Raw genomic sequence first — 22782 nt, forward strand, 5'->3', positions numbered from 1 at the left:
AGGTGGCACAATGTGATTTACGCATATCACGAGACGAATAAATCCACAGTGGAAAACATCAAAGGCAAAGCTGGAATTGTTGTTAATATGTACAGGGCTTCACTGAAGATCTTCTTAACAAAACTGTTTAGAGGGGAATAGAGGGATCATTTGTTTAAATGAAAAGAGATACTGATGCGCTGAATTTCAAAAGCAGCATTCATTTTCATACACACACATTAGATCTGGCTAAAATTAGCTCATTTCTATTTTTTTAAAGGTCGTAAAGAATAAAGGCTTCAACAAGATTTCATTGAGCTGAAGCTCAGCCCTGAGTTTCCAAGGTGCCTAAGCATCTAGGGAAGCCCCCCCGCCCCACCCCATTACCCACCCTGCATCATCCCAATTTCTCCATCCTCCCTCCACCCCAGGTCTTAAAACGGGAAACCTACAAAGGTGTGCCACACCAATGCTCCATTTCTGCTGCCTCCTCTGCCTCTTACTTCCCTCTGCATATTCCACCCTGGCTGACGTCATCACTGAAATATACTCATCCTGCCTGCCTGTCAAACTTCCCGCCAGGCACAAGAACCCAAAGCCCAATCTCAAAGATCACTTTTATGCCAACGGTTCCTCCAAATTCATCTTTGGACCAGACCTCTCGGCAATCTTATTCCCAAACTCTCTACGGTCTGCCAGACTCCAGCAACTCAGATGTCCACCAGCACCTGGGCTTCCGCCAAAACGGCCTCATCGATCACATACCATGCACTTGCTTGCTACGGCCCAGCCACCCTGAAACGGTCATCCTCCCGCTCTATCCATCTCTTCCACAGAAATGCTAACCCGCCTTCAGAGTTCAACTCAAATGGTCCCTCCTCCTCCAAGTCCTTCCCTAGCATCCTACTCAGCATCATTCTGAATTCCTTCTGTGTTAGACCCACCCCAGTAAGTCCAACGCACCCCATTCTGCTTTGTATCAGGTATTTCAGAGCATTTCTTCTTTCCCCTACTTGACCATGAAGAATACAACCTCCTTCTGGAAGCTCTTACTCACTCTGTGCAGTCGTAAAAAAAAAATACACAGTGAATAAATGAATGAATCATTTCTTTACATAGACAGCGCCTGTGAACGAGGTAGGTCATAACTTGCTATAGCTGTATGATATTGATAAAATCGCTAGAACCAGAAATAACTGCAATCTACGTTTTATTTTTAAAAAATAATGAATGACTACAACAGAGTACAACGTGAACGATACTGCTTCCCTGCTCACATTTAGCCATCAATTGTGAGGACTGTAATAAGGCCATTATTTATGCAAAATGTTTAGCTAATGCTTATAAGCTTCCTTTAAATGTGATCCGAGGAAATGTCAGCTGCTTAAAACTCAAGGTGACTCTGTACTACTCTGTCAGTAATACGAGCATTCCTATGACACTTAATATACTATATTATGTATTATACTATAAAAACCTGGATCTCTTCTCAATAAGCTACACATATTGACCAAGAGATAGGACTGTTTGCTGCCTGTTTTTTTCACAATAAAATTCTTGAGACATTCCTGTTTTAACACATGACTCTCTTTAAACATCACAGGTTAAAAAAGAATTGCATGTGTGTTAACCACAAATGCAATTAAGTTACTTCCCCCCAAACTTACGTGAGGATTTTCTGCCTAAAATGGATAATACCCCAAGAGAGAAATTAGCAGTATGACATCGCACCCCTTTCAATGGAGCTGACACTTGTAGATCTTTCCTCTGCACATAATTTCAGTTACTCTATTTCCTTTCAAAGACGCCTCCCTAACCCACAGCCCATATGTAAAGTACCCAGTTCCATATTTCACAAGGATATAATGTGTGTGATAACTTCCTCCCTCCCTGCCTCACCCCCCAGTAGGACTTTACTGACCCCCCTTTCTGAGGCATAGTACTTCAGTCATTCAGGTGTGTGTGTCTTTACTCAGAACACAAGTAACTTCACTTATGCCTGCAACTCAGCAGTTCATCCTACAAAATAAAAACAATACACAGGCATCCTGCGTCAGGAATTGAGGTAGGCTAACACAAAATTCAGAAAAATAAATAACAGGCCCAGGGCTGCAAACGTCTACAGTGTTGGTCCAAAGACCAAGGTACAGGGATATTTACTTATTCCGAGTCACGTATGGTTGAGGAGGAACCAGCACCAAACAAGAACATTACAATCACCCTGTCAAGACAAGTCACATGTTCACAGTGATAGCTTACATTCAGGGATCATATACCAGGTACTATTCTGCTCAGTGTGCAAATATTACATCATTCCATCCTCACAGCAGCCCTAGAGAAAGTTTTAATATTATCTCCATCTTACATGTGGACAAACTGAGGCAAAGGAACATTACACAACTATCCAAGGTCACAGCGGCAGCTCCGCATTTTAAATTCAGATAGGCTTGTTCCAGAGCCCCACGCTCTGATCTCAGATACCATGGAATTTATATGGAACTTAAAACTGGATCTTGGGCGGGGGGGGGGGGGGGTTCTCTTTATTTAAAGAGATCTAGTGAATCAGTTTCAAAATAAACATTTTGATAAAGCAAGTATTCACCTCTTAAACATTAGCTGAAAATCCAGAGTCTTGTAATGTGAGGTTTGATAAAAGTGGACTGTGCATCTCACCAAGTAAGGAAACAGAACATAACTCGGGAAGAACTGCCCGGAGACCACCGGATCCAGCCCTTGCCAAAGCCAGGGAACATCAGGCATGACTCCAAAAGACCGTTAAGGTTCCTTTTGATTCAGTAGGTCTAGGGCGGAGTCCCTATTCTATTTTCTTTTTAACCTCTCCCGGTGATTCTGGTGCCCAGCCAGGCTCGGGAACTTCTGAACTAGTCTATTTCCACAGCTTGGAGCAGGACTGCTCCCAAGACAAACAGAAAGAGGGGATCTATTTCACAATCTCCTCCAGTTGCAAATACCAGTGTTCCCAAGCCCTTACTGCCCCAACTTCTAACTAACTTCCATGCTCTCCTGATTCCATCTAGGCAGTCTCCTCTTTGTCTTCCCTTCAACAGAGAACCATGAGTCATCAACCCTGCATCCACCCTGTGTCTGCGTGACTCTTCTGGTCAGAAAAATTTACTGTACACGAAGAAATCAGGAAGTTGTAAAAGCCAAACAGACACGGCGAAATTCGAGATCCAACAACTACGGGTTGCTACCGAACACACAAGTGCATCTCCCTATACAAGGGTCATAATACAACAACAACCTAAAACATTAAAACCATGACTTCAGAGAACCGTTTGGTAGCAAACATTCACACCGGCTTTAAGTACAGGTGATAATTAAAATGATCAGGCTCAAGCCTAACACAATAATCAAACATCTACAAAGTCAGAGGTAGAAGACTTCTAAAACCAAATAAATCAAAAAAGAGAGACACTTTAATCCGAGCGTTAAAAAAAAAAATCCTTTCTTGGCGATTTCGCAATTTCCCACACAATACAATCTGCAAAGACAATGATCTTAGTCTACAAAGTGCTAAAGTATGGCTAGAAGGCGACTTTCCCAGGTCAGACTTTATCCTCAGGGATGGAAAGGAGAGAGCATCACAAAACTCTCACCTGATGGGTGACGCACTTCCCTGCAGTGGCCGTGGAGGAGGAGCCTGCTGTCCAAAGATGACAGACAAATCTGCAGCTTGAATGCACCACCCTGGTGATCTGTTGCTCGATCCTCCTGCAATGGTCCAGGGGGTGCAGAAGAGGAAATCCAAAATGAGAAACAGAGCAAATGGCTTTAAACAATCATTCCACCTGAAGGCACCCATGCACTGAAATCTAAACTTTAAGAACAACAAATTTTGCATTGTTTTATGAGGATTACACAGCTACCAGCCAGCTCCAAAGGCAGGTCTGGTTTTATTCAACAGGGCTCAGAGGGAGGCCAACACACAAAAAAGTCATCCCTTCAATCAAATTAAGAGCTTGGTCTTCCCAATTGAGCCAACTACTGTCATTCTTTTCTCTAATGATTTTAACCAATCACCTCATAAACACATGCTGGTAATCACAGGACTGTCAGGTGAAGGTGGGCATGGACTGAATAGTAACTGAGCCAGAGCCTAATTTTCACGAGGCATATCTTACTATCAACATGCAACTTTGAGGCACAATCAGGAAACGGAGCCCAGTTATTAGCACTGCAGTCTAATAGGATAGAAAAAAGAATTGAATGCAGAAAAAAAATTTTTAACTATGCATATACTCACTAGACTTTCCACAAAACTTTAAATGACTTAATTACAGAATGTATGTCTACTTGATTTTCATTCTGCTACATCGTGAGCATGTTTAAGTAAAAATTATCCACTGTATAATGAATGACTGAATGTGTGAATGGATGAATCAAAGAGAGAATGAATGAATCTTCCATATACCTTTCCATCAGGGAGCTTGGTGCTTGTAGTAGGTTTTGTGAGGTAAAGACCTATGCATAGAAATGGAAGAAGTTGAGGACTCCATCTGCTAAACATAGTTTCCAGCCCTATCTCTTCAAATCATATTCTTAAATACTGGCAGTTCCCAACTATCCACATTAAATAAAATCAGTAGCACAGTTATTATAAACTAACCCCCAAGCTAGTCATTGCTGAACTGATTTTTTTCAGCCTTTGATTACTGGAGCTGATCTGCATATTTGTTTAGGCTGGTTTTAAATTTAGTTTGGGTTTCCTAAGCCCACGCCAGGTAACAGTAGGAAGGAGAAGGCCCAGGATTATATTGGGTGTCAGAAAGAAACTATTCTGGAACTATGAATATGATCTCCAATGTGAATAATCTGTAAACAGGTAAGTGAGCCAATTATCCTTGGGTACATGGCAACACATCTCGTGATTATTTTCATCCATACACACTCACTATTTTTAAGAGCACAGCCCAGCTGGAAAGGAAAATAATTTCGATTGCTTTCCAACACTTTGCAAAGTAATGAACAGAAGCCAAAGTATTCTTACTTCTAGCTAATCCATTCACCAAGTATTTATTTAAGCATCTACTGCATGTCTGGGACTGATATGCAGAAGAAGGAAGTTTTCTAGGCCATGGTTTCCCTACATGTCATCAGTAAGTGTAGAGAAAGAAGGAAGCTGTTCTAGACTATAACGTCTCTGAAGTCCTTGGAAGACACTAACCCTCCACTCAGAAGCTTGCTGAGTTACAAATATAAATAGTGACCAAGTTAAATAGAAGCTCATAATATTCTATTTATTCTTACACAGTACTTGTTTTAAGGGCTGGGACGGGGGGTGATTTTGGTTTTATCTAGTAACATCTCAAACGAAGCATCAAAATACTTGATCACCATTTTCAAACAAAGTGCAGGTACCATGGATTTGCAGACTGCTTGCTTTATGAGCTAACAGTTGAGAGTGTTGGCTTGTGTATTGACATGTGTGCACACCATCCTATTTACCTATCACCTGGCAGATAAGGTTTTATAGAGTCCAAATTACAGTCTCCTCCTATTCTGCTGAAGTGCAGAGAACAGTCAAACATGATGCAAATGCTGTAAAATATTAATTTACTCGTGCATTGGTATGCCTACTTATTTCAAAAGCATTTGTATTGCTACACCAGTTAGAGTAACTCAAAGAGTTAACATAACTTGCTGTGTTCCATTAGAAAGAAGAAACACAAGAATAAAAGCAAGGCAGAGTGGATTCACTGAAAAAACCTACAAACAACATACAAGAAAATAGCCTATACACTGTTTATACAATATATCTGCTAAAAATGGAATCCTTAATATTTAAAAAGCACAGCAGAGCAACATAACATACTATTAATAGTGGGAGACAGAAAGATGGCCTAAGTAATACTGATGTGACAGTCAGTAAAGAGGCGATAACATAAATAATACAGATACAGGACATAATATAAATACTTCAGGGAGAGTAGGCCAAAGCTAAGGGTGCAATAAAAGAAAATTTGCCTACACGGTGACAGGAAAAATACATTTTCTTTGAATGTTAGAAGCATAAATGTTTACAGCTTAGCAGCTATGACAATTATCACTAAAAAATTCTGCTAAATAACTCATTCAAAACGTGTCTGTTAGAGAGCACCTAAGCGGGGGCGGGGGGCGGAGGAGCTCCTCTTAGCCTGAATCCAAACACCATCATCAGGGGAATCTCTGCCCCCTGAAGCTTCAAATTGTGATTACACTACAATGAATTTTCTGAAAAGTAATTTTCAGGTTTAGGATACAAGTTTTGCTTACGTTACTGCCATTACCATTGCATTTTCATTACTCCACAAATGGGATGCATTAAAAGTTATAAAAAAAAAAAATCAGTGAAACAGTTCTGCTCACATCAAATATGTCAAAGAGAATATAATGCATGTTGCTTTTTTGTCTTTAATAGTTCTAAACGTGTTTTAGTGCATTTGAGATTGTAATAGGTAGTACACAAATTTATAGTACATTAGCCCACAAACTTCAGATTTATAAGGTGTATAAAATATATTACTACACTGATAAAGACAAAGATACATAAATTATGAAATAGTGAAGACATTTCTGAAAACTGTTTCCACCAATAAAGATTATTTACCTAAATGTTTTTATTACTCCTGCAATTTTAAGCATTTACATACTTTTTTTTTTCATTTACATACTTTTAAAACCTTGATCCAGTTACAACTCTTTCAGACAACATTTGAAAATATTCTCTAAAACTATCATGGAGTATATTCATTATTATATTACCTCTTAAAGAAATTTTGAATGCGTATTTTATTAAACTGAATTAAATGAAACTCAAATTTGAACAGCATAACTGAGGACTACAAAATTCTTTCTGAGAAAAAAGGGCAGTCCTGTGTGGAACGCCCTAGAACAGAAATTATTATCTCTATTGGGATTTCTGTGATTTCTTATTTTCAATGCTTTTCACAAAATAAGGAGAGCCTGCTTCTGATAAGCTCGGAAGTATGAGCAGAACTAAATCTGTTCTTTGAAGCAGTTAAGCAGCACATAGCAAAAGATATAAAGCAATGGAAATCAACTCATGTTTCCCCCATAAAAGTAATATTCTGCCTTGCTGTACTATGTCATCTTACACATGCAAGAAGTATTTAAGCTTTTCAGAGTCTAAACTATGTGTTAGTTGCAGACAACTATAGTTTAAAGAATTAACATTCACTCCTATCTTCACTAAATTTCAGGCTTTTAGTAAAAACATGTTTATTGACTAACTTCTCATAGGAAACAAAATGAGCCGGTGTTACCATGCGTTAGTCATCAAAACTGTCATTCAAGGTAAGTGCAAACAGAAAATCCACTTCACATTTCAGAATGGAAAAAAAATAAAGGCACATTATACAAAAGGAATGTGAATCCTTAAATGCTGTAACGACGACAAAACCAGGAGTCACAGAAACACGCTTATTCATATTTTAATAACCTCTTAAGGCTGGCCTTTCCCAGGACTCCCAGACAACTGTGTCAGGTCTGCTGAAAAGTAAGGCCAGCTACAGACATTTCATGTATAATCTGGTGGCTAAAGAGTTGTTCTTGAATCTTTCTCCAAGAGTAAAAGACAAGTCAGAGGCCTGGAAGCCTAGTTATAATATTTCTGATAAAGTATAACTTCTGTTTACCAAACCCTCTTAAAACGAAATCCAGAAGGGAAAATAGTGACTTTCACAGTTTCCAATCAAGTACATTTTTCATACGTATTTTAGCATGAATTTATTTGTGCACTCAAAAACACACATTCACGTTGTCTGCAAGTAAAGCAATTTTCTGTATGTTGTAAAATGTAACCCTGGACCTCCAAGGTGTCATGTAAAACTTAAACTTCTGCGCTTTATTTTATATCCTTGCCTGCCCCGTCTGTTTACCTTCTAGAAATAATGGCTTGTTTTAAACACAGCAACCCTGGATCTGAACAGGTCACAATCACGTTACCAACTGAATAAACTCACTAAGTGGTAGAAACTCATAAACTCCCTGTGAGGAGCTTAGAGTAACCCTCTCAATCTTAGCCCCAGAGGGAAAAAAAGGATTTACCAATTTAGCTATGAGGCTGTAAAGCTGCAAACTTTGACTGGCAGGGTCACAAGGACATCAAGACATTATTATTCTCAATTTTTTTTCTTTCAAATATCAGAGATATTAAAATGCTCCCCCGTATTTGGATTGCCTGAGTGACAGAGCTTCAGCAACCAAAGCTACTTTTCTTTCCTTTTTTTGCCCCTGACAGTATTATTTTTCTCTGCTTAGGCTTCGGTGGTCCCCTAATGCAAAGAGCAGAATGTTGTCCTCTAAATTATTAAATGCTCATTATAATTATATCCCAAAATAGAGTACAAAGTATTGTGCAAAAGCACCACACATTATCAGTCCACTAGCTATAGGCCTGTATCATCTCTTATCCGAGACAAAAATCTCTTAATTTACCACCACAAAGGTAAGGATCCTGGCCAAGAAATCCAATTTCAGAATGAATACATTCAGAATGACTGCCTACTGTCAGTAGCATTTTCTGTTATTATGATGGCCATAAAGTTTTTCAAATTTGACAACGGGGATATCCTTCTCAAACAAATGACTTCCGCTGAATAAATCCTTTAAAAACCAGTCTCCACTACTGGCAACCTGAGTTCTAAAGGATGAGGTCTTTTTTGCACTTGAAAGGGTTAAGTGCCTGCAAGGCCAAAGGCACCAGACAGACTGCAAAAGAAATGTTGCTTTAGTCAGCTCTGAATGGTTTCTAACAAGTACCAAATACTTGTTGATCTATTCACAATAAACACCAGCAGGATTGTCAGGCTCCTTTCACTGTCTGGGGAGATGCATTTACATAGGGCATCCAGTAAGAGCTGCTTGTTGGTCTCCTTTATAAAACTTGAGTAAGTAGAAGCCTCTCTCAGTGTTTGCCATCCAAAAATGACAGAAAGAAGATGCGATTGAAATAGTAAAGTCTCTCATCTAGCTGGGGCAGCACAAATACTGTGCCTGAAACACTTGGGAGTAGTCCAGGCACAAGACAAACCCACCTGAATGGACGGAGGAACACCGTCTGTTGCCATGGCAGCCTGATCTAATTACATGAGTGATCAGAACTGGAGTAAGTGCACCGAAAACCTACACCCGCTGACAGGTATCTACGAGATGAGAAAGGCAGGCAGGCAGAAGGTTCAGGGGGAGCCCTGCAACCTCTGCTTTATGTAGAAGGTGGCACTCAAGCCCATTTATCTGTGAGGCTGCTAAAATATTGACTGATGCAGGCACAGTCAGAGGGAAATCGGAGGAGATTAAATGCCAGAGCATTAGCCGTTATGGTGCAATCCCTTTCCAAGAGTTCATGTGCAGGATTTTCTCATCCTTCTCTCTGTGGTTTCCTCAGGCAAACGCTTCATTCCAGAAAATGCTCAAGTGTCAAACTACCATCACCCACCAAATAAACCACACGGTGGGCTTACGACAGGGGCTTCTAGCAACTGCTGGGCTCCTCAGAAACCCAAATGAAATGGCTTAGCTAACAGTGTCGAAAGAGTAACTAGCTGTGCCTAAAAATAACCTTCAAGTAACTACCCGCTGCTGTGAGCGATACGTAACGACGATGTTTAAATATTAAGAACAGCCTGCATTATAAAACACAAATGTCATTGAGATGTGACTACGAGATTGCCAAAGGAGAACTTATTTGCATACACACATTCCCGTGCATGCAGCAGGATGTGCACGGAGTATGCCACTCTAAGCCATTCGTTTTTATTCTGTGGGTGTAATGGGGTCTCCTAATTTTGCTAATTGTATCCTGTGGCTCTCACACGGAAGCGAAGAATCTCTTCGGGGACAGAACCAGTTTGGAGGAGTCCCTACTGCACAGCATACGGTAAACAAAATAAAAATAGCTTGCCGTTCTCTTTAGCCACATCGCGCATTATATAACCAGCTTCCGACTGGCTTTTTTTTTTTTTTTTTGCCCTTACTACTCTTCAGCAATTTCCCAATCTCCCCAAGTATTTACACTACCCTCTTATCTGTAGGATTATATACTAAGAAAGCAAAACAAAACAAAAGCAGCCACGGGATTGAACCGAACCCCACAGTCCTCAGAAACTGATTTTTGTTTGTTTGTTTTCTGGCAGGATCTCCACCACCACCCTACTTCCACCCCCCGCTAAGGTTCTTGCTCAGTCTCCCTAGAAAACCTGAATTGTTCCATGGCTTCCAGGCAGCCCCCTACGTGGCCTGAAATAAAATGAAAGCACCCGCCGCGGAGTTTAGGAAGGTGGCCTCAGGGCTGGGGGGGGGGCAGGGAGGGGAGCGGGAGGGGTCGGGCCCCCTCCCCACGCGCCGGCCCCGGCCGCCCCCTCCCCACGCGCGCGCACACTCACACGCACACGCACTCTGCCACCCGCACTCACGCCGCGCTCCGCCGCCGCCTCACCTCGCGCTCCGCCCGGCCGGCCCCCTGCCCTGCCCCCTGCGGGACCGGCCTGCGCGCAGCGCTGGAACCACGTAGGAGGCGGCGGCGGCGGCGGCGGCGGCGGCGGCGGCGGCGGCGGCCGCGGGAGTGGCGGAGTCTCCGGCCCGGCCCAGAGTGAGCGAGCAGCCGGGCTCCAGGGCGCATCCCATCCCGCTCAGCGCCTCCTCCTCCGCCGCCGCCGCCTCCTTCCCCTCCTCCCGGCTTCATTCACCCTCCCAGCAGCCGCACAGCCGTTCACTCCCCGGCGCGGGCAGGGCAGCGCCTGCCGCGGCTCCTCGGCTCCGGCCGCGGGTGCTGCTGGCCCGGGCTGGGGCGCTCGCGGGCTCCCGGCTCCGGGCGGCGGCGGCGGCTGCACATGATCAGGAAGCGGCCGTACCAACAGGGCGGCGGCGGCAGCCAGGGCCGCCACCGCCACTCCGGCCGCGCTCCCGGCCCCGCACGCCCGCTCCCCCCGCGCCCACCCCTCGGCGCCCCCCGCGCTCCCGGCGCCCGGCCGCGCGCGCCAAGTCCCGGCCGGGCCGCGGGCCCGGACCCCCCGTCCCCCCGGGTCCGCAGCCGCACGCTCGGCCAGGTCGGCCTCCGCGGGGAGACCCCAGCCCCGGGGCTCCGAGGCCAGGCGGCCCCAGCGGGGAAGCCCAGCCCTCCTCCAGACCCGCTCGCTCGCGCCTCCCTCTTCGGGGAGAAGAGTGAGCAGGGGGCGGCGGGAGGAGCGGGCAGCGCGACCCCCGGCCGCTGGTCCCCCCCCAGCCCCCCACGTCCCCCCGAGGGAGGAGGACATGGCTCTCCGCACTCGCGGCCGGACCGACAGCCGCCGTAGCGGGGCGCCGCCGCCGCCGCTCTCCCCACCCGCCCGCGCCCCCAGCCCGGGCGCGCCCCCTCGCCCGGCGGGCGCCCACCCGGCTCCTGCAGCCCTCCTGCTGCTTGTCCCTGGGCCCTGAGCGGGGATGTCAGCCCGGGAGGCTGGAGCCGGGGAAGGGTGTATGTACACACACACACACACACACACACACACACCACAACACAACGCGTCGATGTCCTTTGCTCCTCTTCCAGCTGTTTTCCGTGCCGCCGAATGGGGTTTGGGGTTTGTTTGCTGGTTGTTGCTTTTGCCCCTCTCGGGAGAGCGGGGGTGGGGGGGGATCTTAATCTAAATCGGGGGAGAAGGGGATGGGGGAGGGGGGAGAGAAAGAATCAGAGGAGAAAAAAAAATAGCCACTTACTGTAAAGTGTAAATGGACCTGGGGTTGCGTGGGGAAGGGGGGGCAGAGGGAGAGAAACAGTGTCTCGCGGCTGCTGTAGCTCTGGCTGCTGCTCCACGGGGCTTGTTTTGGATCCCCCTGCAGTGAAACAGGTCCTGTACGGCTCCGCCACTGTAGTAGAAATGATGTCTGCGGTATACTCTGCTCTCTCCTCCTCCTCCTCCTCCCCCCGCTCCTCTCCCCTCCCTCCTCCCCCCTCCCTCCGCCCGCCCTCCCTCGCGCTCTCTCGCGCTCGCTCGCTCGCTCCAGTATGTAAATGTGTAATCGAAGCCAAATATGGAGCAGTTGGCTGCCGCCGCCGCAGCTCAAGGATCCGACTTCGGGGGGGCGGGGGGGCACCCTCTGGCGGGCGGCGGGCGGCGGGGCGAGCCGCTCTGAGCACCGCGAGCGCACGGCGCGGCGGCCGGCCCGCGCCCTTAACCCTTCGGTGCGCGCTGCCCGGGCTCGGCGGCCTCCGGGGAGGCGGGCGCGCTTCCCCCGAGGCCGGCTAGGGATCGGGGGGCGCGGGGTGGGAGGAGTGGCCCGGGGCCGGAGGGGACAGCTCTTCCAGGTTTGGGAAAGGGGCGGGGAGCTGAAGCGATGAGGTAATTTTAGCGGTGACCGGTCGGTCCTCGCGCGCCTCCCCGGTCCCTGCATCTAGTTGGAGGGGACGGAGCGACAGCGGGGTGCAACTCAGGCACCCTGGAGGACTCTCGGAGGGCTGTCGAGCTGCGAGTCGGGGCCCAGGAAATACCCCAGGTGGGAGGGGAGGTGGGCCAGTTCCGATCCCGACGTGCCCTTCCTCCCGGGCGCGCGGAGCAGCGTCTAAGAGGGCTGACTCCCATCTTCACGCACGTTAACCCTCAAACCTGTTTGGCCTCAGCGTTCCGGAACCCGGCCCACCGAGGCGCGGGGATTGCCTTGGCGTGCAGCTCAGGAAAGTTTTAAGGGTCCCCCTGTCTGCACGTGCACCCTCACCTTTCCTGCCTGTGAAAACTGGTGACCTCCCTGCTCTCCTCTTTCTGCAGGTCCGGACATCTGCCTTGGGGATGGAACTACCCTGCTCTAGCCTGGGTAGACGACCCGCGCACTCCTCTCGCCGCTCCTTCGGGATCCTTAATTTCATCGGAAATGAGGTAACCAGTGTAGGAGATAGAGAAAGCAAACCGAGCATCAGATGGCAGTTCTCGTGAATCTGCGCCGCAGAACTTCCTCTGGACTCAATTGTTAAGTGCGGTTCTCAACTCCTCGCCACCCCGTCCCTCCACGGGTACCACCGCCAGGAGGTAGCTGGAAGGGAAGGACTCTTCTTTGGAGGGGTGGTACCTGGCCAACAGGTGTGGCACCTGGAGGAAAAGAAGGCACGGCCATGCTAAAGGGAGCTCAGTGCGGTGTTCTCCTGGCTGCAGATAATTCTGGAAGACCGGTAGGTGTCGGGGCAGCATTTGACCTCTTTCAGGTGCTTAGAACCAAGTGTCTAGAAATATGATCCTTCCACGTAAGTTTTTCTTTGGAAGCCTCCACTTGACTGGAAGTTGTATTTGAGAAACCTTTTGGCTGAATCTACTTATGACCTAATGGTTAGTCACCAGCTGAAGCAGGATACAGAGTGACCAAGAGAAATGTGTCAGCTTTTAAACAACTGTATTATACAGCCAAGGTGCTGCAGAAATAAAAATAAGCATCCTAACTAGGAAGGTGTAGAGCCCCGGAAATAATTTTTTTTCTCACATTTTGAAATACCATGCACGTATACATGGCTATTTTAAAAGAACTACTACTACTGCTTAGTGTTTACTGTTTCTACAACTTTTTTTTTTTCCACTTAAAAGTCAGTGATGGTTACCGTTTAAGCCCCGGGTTGGTCTAAAGTGACATTGCTGGTCTCATTACAGCCTCTAGTGGACAAGTAAAATCAGTTTCCTGAAAAGGCTCTGCCTGGCGTTGTGTTCGTTGACAAGCATTATCAAGGTGAAGGTTAATATCTCAGAACATAACCGGGTAATAATCTCTTTCCCCCCACTTGGCAGAGCCGGTTTCTCAAAGGAGCAGAAGCTGTTGGCTCTGTACTGAAAAGACGTATGCTTTGTGAAGCAGGTATTATTATTACTGGCCTGTGAATAAACAGAGAACTTCTGCTATTCCTTTCAGTTTCAGACAGCTTTCATAGAAAAATAAATTCATCTAAAATATTTTTATAACAGAAAATATTGGTTGCCATGTTTTTGGCTTAACTGAGATGTTTTCATTCCAACTCCTAATCTGCAGACTGTCCAATCCACCTCCACTCTATTTTTAGACATCTTACATTTAGAGAATTTGGGGTAAAAAAAAGCTAATATTTTCATTATTATACTGATGCAAGCAGTTAATTTATTTTAACAGCCTTAAACAAATTAAAACACATAATTCAGATTAGAGTTAGTCAATTAATTTAAATGTTCCCTCAAGGAAGCGAAATATGTTTATTACCCAGACAGTAAGAACAATTAATAAAAACTGTGTCATTTACTTACTTGGCCATTAAGGTTAAAGCCATAAACTGCCATTAAAGTCTGTAACTATTTCTTCCTGCAAGGTCCAAGGTAAACATAATACTTATGATAGTTTCATTACCTTTAGTACTGAAATGTTGTAGTTTCAGATGGCAAAATTTTAAATGTACAATCAACAAATAACTGGCCCTAATTCTCTAAAAACAATACTTTCTCGTGCAAATAAAAACTCAATGAAAGAAGAGCAGGGTTTTCAAGAAACCAGTAAGCAAAGATGTAGTACTATGCTCCTATTCATAAACCTGATACTATGTCCGTACAAGCATAAGTCGAACTTTGAAATGAAAGGAAATTGAAAAATAAGGCCTGCTGAGCCTTGCTCCTAATCTGGGTTCTGCATTGCTTACACACTCAAATCTATTTCCCTGTTTTGATAATGTCTACTTTTGAAGGTTTAAAATGGCCTATCAAGTACATTTTATATCATATAATTACATATCACATCTTGGTTCTGAAAGCATAGTCTTCAGAGCAGCACCAGCAGCATCTGGAAGCTTTTTAGACATTCAGAATGAGAGTTCCACCCCAGACCTACTGAATCAGAATGTGTCTTTGAACCAGCACCACCCCCACCCCCCACCGTGATTCCTGAGTTTATTATAGTGGGAAGAACACTGTCCTCTATACTGCAGGGCTCTGTCTAGATGAATCTGGCCACAGATGCGGAACTTAATTCTTCCGTTTATTCTTTTTTACTCCCTTCCCCTTTTATTAGTTTGCACTTTTAAGATGAAAAATTATTACATTTTACGCTTTGGTCAAAAAGTACTGCATTTCAGAAGGGCCCTGATTTATGCACAAATCTGCATCATCATTGCCAAGAGAACACTGTAAGGAATACACCAGGGTCTTGGACGTGAAGGTTTTCTTCACGGCAGCAGAGGGAGCACCAGAGTGCTTAATAAAGCAAGCTTACAGGCCCTCCAAATTGTAAGGGCTTTTTAATTGTAGTATATGTCTTCATTGGAAGTAGCCTCTTACATAGTTGAAAACAAAGACAAGCAAACACAAACGGCTCAGCAGCTTATAACAACTAAATGAACGGATTGGAAGTTAAATAAGATAGGTATAATTATTTAGGGTTTTAGGCTTGAATTCTTAAAAGAAAGTAGACCTCAATAGTCATACTTGAAAAAGATGCCTCAGCTTTTTTGCAATGAAAAATAAAAATAAGCAACCCAGAGTAAGGCAAGTAAGCGTTACTCCTGTTTATCTAACCACCTTGGGGTCAGTTACCCAGTGCTACATCTGGTAAGTTCACTTCTTTTGGAGTCAAATATATTGGTGAAAGGATAGGTACTTCTCACCATGTTTTCCTTCACAGTAATTTTAGGGGTTGATCTTTCATCTTTGCCGTGGGGAGGATTAACGTTTCAGTTGTTTCTTTGTAGCTTTACATACCTTTTATTGCCCTTCCACATTGCATCTTCAGCTGCTCCTGGGAGGTAGATAAGACAGGGTAAATCTCAGCCTCAAAAAACTGTTGAAACTGGCTCCTGCCTGTGTATTACCGGGTCATTTAATAATAACAGTAATCCACTGACTTGTTCCGAAAAACGGAATTCTTGGAGGTTAAGGATCCAGCAGCATGTTCTTTACAGGTTTAAAGATTTTTCAGAGTTCTTAGTGAATATTTAATAAGTGAATATTTAAATAAGAGACTTACGAAGAGAGACAGTCTTCATTCTCGAGCTGTTTTTCATGTGTTTATCACTTATTTACCAGCAGCCGTTCATTGTGCATTTACAATAACTAGCCCCGAGAATATAAAGATGAGTAAGACATTTCCGTCTGCAAGGAGTTCACAGCAAAACAAATCTTATCTTTTGAAAAATGTCTGTTTTTACCATGATGAAACAAAGATTCATAATCGATTGACCCAGCACCTCTCAGAATCAGCATATTGATCAGACTTCCAAACATGAGAATCAGATACTAGGATCATTGAAAATTTGGGTGGTATGGGGGCAACTGTGTTAAATCATCAGCAAAATTTACTTATAAAGCTAATATTAATATTTCAAATATGTAAATCAAACAGAATGTAAAGATACAACATATATTTTATCTGAATGCCTTGCCTATCCAAAAAACAAAAAAAAAATCACATGAATAAATTTAAATGGTAAACATTTAATTATTTACATCTTCTTTAAAAACTGTTAAAAAGAATTTCCTCCCATGCTAAAGGAAGATTTGCCAAATTTTGGCCTGGAGCAATTTGTTATGGCTGTGTGATAAATCCCCCAGAGTTGAATTTTTAATGGAAACATTGACAGACCTTTAACCATGGTATCGTAAGGAGGATGTTAGCCCACATATGTCATTTAAAAATCTGAGCAAATCATAGTGTGCTTGCAAAACCAATGTACTTCCTTAGATTGCACTTCCAAATAAAGCTGGAGAGACTAGAAAAGTAAAATAAACTAAAAACAAAAGTGAAAACCATTCACACAATAGACTCTGAGGTCAACTCGCCACACCCAAACTGAAGTCCCTGGGCTCTGTTCACGGCATGGAGACTCTTTTTTTTAACTCTTTACTGGAATATATTTGCTTCACACTCTTGTACCCGTCTCCGAGGTCCACCAAAGCGAATCAGACTCTTAAAGGATGTGCTTTTGAATCAGCTTTCTTGACCCTCCACCAAACCAGAGCAGCACAGGCTTCTGGGTAGTAAAAGTGACATCACCAATAGTCAAGAGTGAAATTAAAATCGTATTTAAACATCTGCCAACAGTTTATGACTTAACAGTACACACATTAGGCAATTTTAAAAAAGATTCTGCTACAATCAAAACAAAAACAAGTGCTTTAGTATAGGTCTGCGCTGTCCAATATGGCTGTTAAGCACTTGAAATGGGGTGTAATTGTAAAATATATGTTGGATTTTAAAGACTTAGAACATACACACCCATACATATGAACATATACACACACATATATACACACATATATCAGTATCTCAATTTGTATATTGATTAAATGTTAAAGTGAAAATAACAATTTATGGTCTTAATCATCTATGGAACATAGTTCTTCTTACATGAAAAGAAAATGAACATCTTAAGGCTTAGAATGAGTGAGTTGAACTTTGCTTGGTATTGGCCAGGAGCATTTGGAAATCTATTAAAAGCATGTCATTAACAACTTGGCATTTTGTTTCCTCAAAAGAAATACATTTTCCAATTTAAAATCAAAGCCCAAAGCCACCATTGTTTACACTTAAGATAGTGGCAGTTGGTGGGTTGTGGGGGTAAAGCTTAGGGTGCCTTCAAACTAAGATCAGGGGCAAAAACAGCCTAAAAAAAAAAAACCCATCAAATTGTTATTCTAACTCCATGACGTTAAAATACACAGCTATAAGCTCTCACAGTTACTTTATTTTTCTTGAGTCAATATTGGCTAGGATAAGCTGATCCAAATGAGGGTCAGAGTTTAACACAATTATTTTATGAGGAATTCACCAAGTTTACCCCGAAGAGGAAGAGTCAGAGAAAAATGCATCGGCAAACTTTGCTTTTTGACAACAACTAGAGGGGACTGTCCGTGTCAGGGTTTCAGTAGGGTTTGTCAGGCAGTTTGATGTTTGCAGAACCCCTGTCCATCAGCCCTCTCCAAAGCTTAACTGCTGGGCGACTTTGGGGAGCTCTCAAGACTGAGGACTGAAGATCCGAATTTGCTTTGTGCCGCGGTACAGACACGAAGTCATAGCTCCTGCCGCAGATGCTTTCTGACAGAGCAGAATAATAGCACTCAGACTTCAACTGTAAATTACAAACAATCCCTTTTTAAGTACAAAATGAATGCACCGAATGGAAGACCCTGCCAGCTAGAATGTGAGTAAATCAAGTAGGAGAAGACAAATTGTTCACTCACACCACTACAGCCAGATTCTTAGGCTGCTAACCGTACTGTCATGGGAGAGCTTTCCTTCTTTGTCAGATAAAAAGAGAAGTTAATGCTCCATTGTAATTCTAATCAATGTGCCAGGCATCGGATGCATCTCCTCGGAAAGCCAATCGAGTTACAAGGTGATGCTTCCCAACCCCTCCCCCTACCTCTGGTTTAAAAGTTGTAGCTGAAATACCAATAGTAAGAACATGTGACCCCAGCACTCCCAGCGGGAGCTTTTCTGCAGTCAATTTCATAATGACTTCGCTCCGCCTCTCCGCTCAGCACTTCCTTCCCCCTCTCTCTCCTCTCTCCCCCACCCCCAGCAATGAATCATCGTGCATTTAAAGAGACTTAGATGACCCAGTGTGAACTTTACTGGCATCCTGTACATTCTTATGCCAAAAAAGGGAGTTGCTCTGTGACAGAAACATAGCCAGATCCCGATGCAGATCTCAGAGGCAGCGAGCTTGGGTGCTTATCTAGGAAGATCAGTGAGGAGTTAATTTTCCTAGATCCTGGTGGGGATTCAGAATTGCCTATCGCAGTTCACCATCGGGTTTTTAAGAACCCAGTTGAGCTCTTTGTGCAGAAAGGAATATATCAGAGACAGAAATGCTGGCAGATCTCCTTTATGCAATCAGGGCAGAGGAATTTATACCACATCAGCCTTTTGATTTCTTCGGATCTGGCTGAGGGTGGGGTTTCCATATTTGTACTTTGGCAAATGTGTCCAAAAATGAATTCTGCCTTAGAGATGCTCCCAGTGTTCTTTCAGGTTCCTGTGGGCTGATTTGTGCATTTAATATTAAAACCAGAAACGTTTTTGCCCCTTCATTTCTTTAATACCATTTCTGAGTAATACAGATTAAGTAGACAATCTGGGCCTCACTTTTAGAGACTTTTCACCCTATTTAAGGTGGTAAAGAGTGGATCACCTAGATAACATTGTGCTTTTGCATATACTCTCTCTCTCTCTCTGGGAAGCCCTTCTTTGCATGGCGATTTTATCCCCATCCTCCGGGATCTAGCTCAAGCACCAACGCTTCTGTGAAGTCTTTTCCTGATTATCACAAGAGTTTGCGGCTCTGCCCAATGTGTGAGTCAGAGAAGTGCTATTTTCTTATTCTTTTTATTTATACAATATTTTTTTTTAACTCTGACAGAAAAAAATCAGGGCCGTAAGCACAGATGGAGAGTATCCTAAGTGAGAGCATCTCTTATCTAATATTTCCTGTTACTCCCAAATCCATCTGACCTCCACTTACAATTTCGCATGTAACTGTTTTCCTTTTATCGCTCCATTTCTGTGGCTCCCCCCACTGGTCAGTTCTCCATGTGGGTTCCCTTTGTCCTCTGTTGTAGGTTCAATAGTATTCTCCAAAAGATATATCGAAGTCCTCTATAGATACACGTAGGTAATCAGTTCTGGATGCATGTTTGGTCTTTTAGCCATGACAATACCAGTATATAGACGTTTCAGTGGAATAGGAAAGTTGTCAAGAGAGTTCTAGACCCATCTCCCCATTCTCCCAGCAACATCTGGCTTCTGGCCGGAGGCACTGGATGTTGCCGCAGGTCTGAGAGAGGGCGGTGTCCTCCCACACTGGGCCTTGGCTCAAAGGTCTTCCCAGGGCTCCTCAGCTCCCTCTACTGGTGCCAGGATGCACCTGCAGTTCTCTAGAGGTGGCATTTCAGCGTGTGGACTGGGGGTGAGGAAAAGACTAAAAAAAACGAATTAATTGTTTGGCACAGAGGAGGAAATACAACCCCCAAAACTGCTGCTTTTTTTTAAACTGTTCATTTGAGTCTTATAAAAGTGCTTGTGAAAACCTCAGTCTTTCTGAGTCTCATCTTTTCAAAAGCACAACTGGAAGCTCATTGGTTTCAAGAGATTTTCCCTAGCAGGTGGAGGAAGGCCTTGCGCTCGAGCCCAGAATCCCGTGGTATCTATTCTCTCACAGTCACCATGAGACAGATCACACAGGTCCTGCACACACAGCTCAATAAACGGCAGCTCCATCCTTCCAACTGCTCAAGCCAAAGAGCATCTTGACTCCTCTCTTTCTTTCACACCCCACATCCAATCTGCCCCCAGATTCAATTGGCTCTCCCTTCAAAATATGTCCAGAATCTGACCATTTCTCACCACTTGGGCTGCTACCCCTGGAACTGAACCACCGCCACCCTTCACCAGGATGATCACACTGACCTCCTAAGTCATTCCTCTGGTTCCACCATGCCCGGCTCAGGCCATAGATGAGCATCTGCATGAGGTGATGCCAGGCTCTGCTCAGAAGCATCTGATGTCTCTCTTCCACTTGGAGTCAAAGTCAGAATCCTCCCATGGCCTCCAAGGCCCCACACAATCAGGATGCCCTCCGTCTTCCAGATCCCATGTCCTCTCTCTCTCCCCTACTCACTCCCACAGCTCCAGCCCCAAACAAGCCAGGTGCTCCCTTGCCTCACGGCTTTTCTGCTTGCTGGTCCTTTGCTTAGAATGCTTTCCCTTAATATCTGCATAGCTCACTCCCTCACCTACTTTTCAGTCTTTTTTCAAAACAAAAACCAAAAAAATAAACGAAACAAAAACCAAAAAAAACCTCTCAGTGAAGCCTGCTCTGGTCACCCTACTTAAAACTGTACCCCATGACTTTCCTGATGCACCTTGCTCTGCTCTATTATTCCATCAACGTATTACCTTAGAACATTGAGTCATTTGCTTTAGTTTGTTTCTTGTCAGGAGAGCAGAGCTTTTGTCTGTCTTATTCACTGATAAACCCCAAATATCTAGAATAGTCCTTGGCACATGACACACACCTAGGAGAGATTCATCAACCATGAATCAGTAACATTTTTCAGGACCTACTATGTGCAAAGCCTTAAGCTCTAACACAACAATTCCCTCATTAGAAGCTAATCCAAAACCAATGCATCTTGTCCACACTATGGTACATATTCTATTTACTTGATCCCTGACGTAATTATATCTGGTATACCTATTAAGACTAAGTTGGAATGAGCTGAATTTCACATTCAGGCTCAGATTTGTGAAGAACTTTTAAAACACAGAATTTGAAACCAGAATTGAAGACAATGTACAAACCTGACAACAAGTTTTGAGAAAAAAACAGAAAGCACAGCTACAGCTTCTAATAACCATAATTTTTAAAAGCTACCATTTATCAAGCTCATGTTCTATGCCAGACAACGTGGTAAGAGTTTTGCAGATGTCATTTCATCTACATCCCCACCACAGTCCGGTGAGGTGAAGATCCTGCTCCCATTTCTTAGATGATCAAACTGAGGCTTGGAGGTTAAAGGACCTGCCCAAGGTCCAAGGTCACTCAGCACTGGTTTCAAGGTGAATTTATCTACCTACACAGCCTGAGAATTTTTAACAAGTCATTACCTGAATGAAACAGGCCAGGTGGAGTTATAACACTACATTGTAATATTTTGGCTAAAGCAACATTTTTAATACTAATCTCCATTAGATTTTATCTTTGAGTGAATAATACATGTATCCCAGAAATTAAAGCTTATTCTTACTGAGGATTGAATATTGCTACATAAACCAAGTGGCTTCAGAGCAACCTAACTGGTTTCCCAACTAACAAAATCATACTCCAGCTTATGATTTTTATTCACGCTGCTACATGGCTGGAATGACTCTCACTTGAAGTTCATGGTCACATTCTGAGGACCATTTCCTATCAGAAATTTTGACTCGAATCTGGCACATCCCATCATAGTAAGGTCTAAACAGATTGTAAAGGGCCCACACGGGTTCCCAAGCCTAACTGAAGGACTTAACTTCCTCTCAGTTGACCTATGTCTGACTTCTCTTGATCCACCCTTGAACTTCCCAGAGTCCACTGTGACCAGAACTCAGGCGTAGGATCTGAAAGTAACCTGAAAAAGTAACCACACAAAAAGTATAAAACACTACCACCTCTTCACAGACTCACTTCACTTTATATTTGAGGGAAATGATCCTAGAAGCTGAAACACTTCCAGAGTTCAACAGTTTGGGAAATTTAAAGGATGGGGGAAAAAAGCCCTGCATTTCCAACGATCTGAAGACAGAACTCTGCTCTCTGAGGATGGGAGGAAGTAAGAAGACTCGATTCGTGGCTGCAGGAGAGGAAAAGAAAAGAGCCCCACAAGGAAACTACCAACAGATGGTAAATACATTTTTAATTCTTCTGTCATACTGTGTGGACTTGTACACATTTGTCCTGCTGTGTTAGGCTCCCGAAATAGCTAGCCATGGAATTGCAGAACAGTTCAGCTGCAATTTGAGATTTAGGAAACCATGCTGGCTGACAAAACAGGAAGGGCTCATAGTAGGATGGAGTGGATTTGCTCCCAGTTTGCAGCTCCTCCATGTGGCATCCGCTGTAGTTCTCAGAGCAGGAAGATTCTCTCACATGTCAGGTCTCATTGATGTTGTCTTAAAGCATACTATTTCAAATTGTCCTCTGAGCTCTAGTTACAATGATTAAATGTTGACACGATCCACTTGATAACTCTTGAAGGTTAAAAGGAGTGCGATCCATTTATCTATGGATTCTAAGTTTTCCAGGGAGCATCACAAACATATATGGCCACCTGG

At 44.0% G+C, this 22782-nt stretch overlaps 1 protein-coding gene across 9 annotated transcripts in view; it reads right to left on the bottom strand.

Moving 5' to 3' along the window:
* ATXN1 (ataxin 1) overlaps window positions 1–12945 on the bottom strand; it is a 382604-nt gene extending 369659 nt beyond the window's left edge. For 2 of the 9 annotated variants that reach the window (XM_057700107.1, XM_057700108.1), the window contains exons 1-2: window positions 11698–11885; window positions 3600–3714 (exon numbers count right to left, since the gene is read on the bottom strand). The gene's annotated coding sequence lies outside the window, so the exon portion shown is untranslated. The other 7 variants (XM_057700110.1, XM_057700115.1, XM_057700109.1 and 4 more) reach the window with 6 other exon arrangements.
* Window positions 12946–22782: the final 9837 nt, after the last annotated feature.

This window comes from Hippopotamus amphibius, chromosome 11 (assembly GCF_030028045.1).
Source record: "Hippopotamus amphibius kiboko isolate mHipAmp2 chromosome 11, mHipAmp2.hap2, whole genome shotgun sequence".
NCBI lineage: Eukaryota > Metazoa > Chordata > Mammalia > Artiodactyla > Hippopotamidae > Hippopotamus > Hippopotamus amphibius.